This window comes from Triticum aestivum, chromosome 2B (genome assembly GCF_018294505.1).
Source record: "Triticum aestivum cultivar Chinese Spring chromosome 2B, IWGSC CS RefSeq v2.1, whole genome shotgun sequence".
In the NCBI taxonomy this organism is placed as follows: domain Eukaryota; kingdom Viridiplantae; phylum Streptophyta; class Magnoliopsida; order Poales; family Poaceae; genus Triticum; species Triticum aestivum.
The window spans coordinates 159,316,864-159,321,472 of NC_057798.1; positions in this window are offsets into that span (position 1 = coordinate 159,316,864).

A 4,609-nucleotide genomic window follows, 5' to 3' on the forward strand; every position below is an offset into this window, starting at 1 on the left:
AAAAACATTTGCTATTTACTTATAAATTCTTTTTCCACCCATTCCAATATGCAGAAATGCCATCCACATTAGAATTTCATGCTCCGAGTTCAGGGAAGCTTACTTTGGAGACAGAACACAAGAATGGCTATGGAGACATGCAAGCTGACTACCACATCGACTCTGAAGACTGCATCAACATAACTACTGGTTGGAAAGATTTTGTCTCCCAGAATGGCTTTGAGGCTGGAGAAGTGGCCATGGTCTTTTTCTACAAAGAAGAAGACTCCATCAAGTTTACAATATTTGCACTCTAGGCTGTCTAATATGAAGCAACCAATATTTCTAGTGCTTTCCTTATGTTGTATGCTTTTAAATTTATGTCCATCAGACAATTTGAACGATGCCTATTTAAAGTATGCAACCTGAACTGCGTCATTTTATCATCCTTTTTAGACAAAGTTGCTGTTGGCAGTAATGCAGTTCTCTCGAACACATAGTGTGGTACTAATAATAACAAAAGGCAGCCCTCTGAACAGTAACAAGGAAATGCAAATGGTCGAAATTTTGTAGTTAACATATGATGTTCAAAAACAATTCTCATAGTATGCAGTTCAAAAAAATTCTTATAATAACTATTCAGCTAACACAAGCGTATCATGGACCATCCATTCTAATAGCAGAATATAACATTAACAACACTGCTAATGCAGTACAGAAATGCATATTATGCAATCATCTAGAACACAGAATGTAGTTTAAGAAAAGGAGAAATCTCATAAGCAGCCATAACCACTGTAATGCAGCTACAACGAAGTACACTACCAAAGAAAATGCAGTGCACTACAACGTATGCCACGATTACAAAAAATAAAATTAAAGCAGTAAAACTACAGACATGTGATAGACTGATAGAGGTGTCAATTTCACTCGCACTTCCATAACTCGCCTAAAAATTGTACAGCCACTAAACTATCGAAAAATACACCCGCAAAAATTTACATGGAAGACATGGCAACTTGACGAACATCATCAGCTTTCATTTAAAGAATGCGATTCAAAAAATGACAATTATACCTGCAATACAATGAATTCAAACCTACAGCAACAGTCATTACAATATTCGAACACGTGTGGACGGGCAAAATCAAAAAAAATCAACAAGAACAGAGGAGCGGACGAAGCTCACCAGCCCGCACAATCAAAATAACAAGAATTGAAAACTAACTCCTAAAAATTAACAAATTATAGAGTGAACGGACCGATTAAAACAAACGCAATCAAAGAATTCCTACTAAATAAAAACATTCGAGCACAAAAAAAATCGCATCTGACACGAACACGAACGAACAGAGAAAGCTTGTCCGCAAAATCCCTCGATTTGCAAGCACTGTAGTATATTTTCCTGTAAATTAGAAAGAATAAAGCTAAAATGAGATGCAGACACAAACTGAATCATTCCGCGACACCCGATTCCACATAGAAAACGCGGGCGGAACACCGGAAAATTAAGCAGTTCTCCAGTGAAGCTTTGCAGTGCCCAACGTAAAGGAGATGTAGTGCACTTGCGTCCAGCGTGCAGTGCGGAAGCGGTGTGCATAATAGTTATTCTGCTAATATTAGCATAATAGACTGTCTCTCACTCTCTTCACAGTCTCTCACCCTCTTCACCAGATCTAAACAAGACTGCATTGGCCTCTTGTCTCTCTCTCCCTCCTCACAGCTGGTGAAGGAGGCGTCCGAATCCCGTCGCACCGGGAAGGGGAGGAGGTGCAGCGTTCACTCTATTGCCTTCGACGAGGGAAGCAATCCACTGCCGGCTGCGCTTTTCTCTTTCACCCAGCGTCTGTGCATGAGGGCCACTGACCCCTTCTTCCTTGCTGTCGTACGTAGTGTGGGCAGATCTGGCCTCCCGCTGCATGCCTTGCCACATCCCGACGACCCTAAGGTATAATTTTCTTTGAAACCGTCATTGCTCTAGCTGCATGCGGATCTTTTTTCATTCTGTAGTCGAATCTAGGACTTGGTTCAAAGAGGAAAGAAGGGTGTGGTGGGGTGGAGCATGAATCTAGGACGTGGTTTAATGAGGAAAGGAGGAAGGGAAAGTAGTATAGACTGTCTATCCAGCCGCTTTGTTGGCCAAAAAGGGGAAAATGGGGTAATCCAGTACACACATCTGTAAGGAACCAATCTCTTTGTTGAAGAGGGAAAGAAACTAGGGGGTCGGGTAGTTTGTGTAGGACTAGATTTGCTGCCCTCACATAGGAAAAAGGTCCAAAGAGAACAAATGTGGGACCAAGGCAGATATGCTGCTTGGCTACATACTCGGCATCACCCATTTATACGTGTGGACGCACATGGTGCTGGCATGTCCCATGTCCCATGTCCCATACAACTATTTTGCTATTGTTAATTTAAGAATGCCGCTGGAAAATTAAAGCAATACCACTGTTAAAACTAAATTACATTTTTTAACGAATGTTGTTTTAAGAGAATGTCTATGTTAATATGAATCAATGCAACCATTTTAGAAATGCTACTATCCTACTTTGTTTTCCATCAGGATAAGTTAGATGCTTCTTTTTGTCGCTGTTTGTTTCACCTGCCTTTATCGGCCAGTAACTGTTTCCTTTTTTCCTCTGTTAAAATAGGGATATCTATTCAACTTGTTGCTATAGCAAACTAAAATGTCACACCTGCAACTTTGCTTGATTTCAGTGCAACTGCACAAAACGAGATTAGATTTCCTATTCGTGTTGGCAGATTCGTAGGTGATCTTATGTGCGTCATGACAGGTTGGTACTTGCCTTCATCCACATGATCGTGCAGTGTGTTTTGAGATACCGTGCTACTTGTATTGGTACTGTTTTAAATAAATGTAGAAGTGAAGCTATTGTATTTCTCTATTTTCCCATTAAGTAGTGAACAAAGATGGTACCAACCCAGACATGATGCTTGTTGCTTTGTTACAACAAACTATGCATCACCCCCTTTATAAGAAGATGGAACCACATGGTGTTATTGCGCCCACTCTCCCCTGGAACTGTTTATGCTTTTTGTTTGTAATACCGCTGGTAAAATTAAGCAATGCCACTCTCAAAGTTAACTATTGAATCTTAGTTCAAAACTGAACACTTGTTAGGGATTGGCGGGATTACCATTTTTGTGGCCGCATGTTTCATCTTCCTTTATTTGCTAGTAATTGATTCCTTTTTTGCCTCTGTTAAAACAGGGATATCTATTCAACTTGTTGCTATTGCGACATTTTGCTTCGCTATGCGAAACACTTATGCTTTAAGAGTGTTTTGTTCAGTTCAACTTGAATGTCACACCGGCGACTTTGCTTAATTTTGGTGGAACTGCACAAAAGGAGATCGAATTTTCATATATGTGTTGGGATTTCTCTTAAGTCCTCCTCATGAGCAGTTTCAAATTTTTGTCAAGAAAGGTCAGTACCGACTTTCATCCACATGATGTTGTAGTGTGCTTTGATATGTTGTGCTACTTGTATTGGTACTGTTTTGGATAAATGTTGAATTTAAGCTATTGAATTGCTGTCTTTTACCATTATGTGAGAAAAAATTGTTCCAACCCATACATGATGCTTGTTTCTTTGTTACAACAAAACTCTGCATCACCCCCTTTATAAGTAGATGGAAGCACATGTTGTTGTTGCACCCACTCTCCCCTGGAACTGTTTATGCTTTTTTAATCTAATGCCACTGGTAAAATTAAGCAAAGCCACTCTCAGAATTAATTAACTACTGAATCTTAGTTCAAAACTGCAACACTTGTTAGGGATTGGCAGGATTACCATTTTTGTGGCCGCATGTTTCATCCTCCTTTATTGGCCAGTAATTGATTCCTTTTTGCCTCTGTTAAAACGAATCAGTCGCATTGTTTTAGGAATGGTACTATCCTACTTTGTAGTTTTTTCTACATGTTTAACCAAGATATTGTTAAGATAATGTCTCTGTTAGAATGAATCAGTCGCATTGACCAAATCATTGATGCCACCGCAGGACACGACTCACTATGTTTCCTCGACGCATACTCCGGATACCATCAAATAAAGATGGCGGAATCCAACCATGCCGCAATGGCCTTCATAACGCCATATGGCCCTTTCTGTTTCAACTCTATGCCTTTTGGGCTCAAAATGCCGGCGCAACCTATCAACATATGATTCAGACATGCTTGGAGAAGCAAATCGACAAAACAGTGGAGGCCTACGTGGACGATGTGGTCATAAAAACAAGACACATCGAAACTTTAATAGATGACTTGAGACTCACGTTCGACAACCTCCGAACATACGACATCAAGCTCAACCCCGAAAAATGTGTTTTCGGCGTACCCTTCGGGAAGTTGCTCGGCTTCATCTTTTCCAATAGAGGAATCGAAGCAAATCCGGCAAAAATCCGAGCTCTATCGCAGTTGGCTATCCCAATAGACCTCAAGCATATCCATAAACTAACTGGATGCGTGGCTGCCTTAAGCCGCTTTATCTCCCGATTAGGAGAAAAGGCGCTACCTCTTTACCGCCTTCTTCGACGCACCAAACACTTCGTGTGGACGAATGCGGCAGCGTCCAGACTGGATGAAATAAGACCCTTTTGGCCAGCAATCC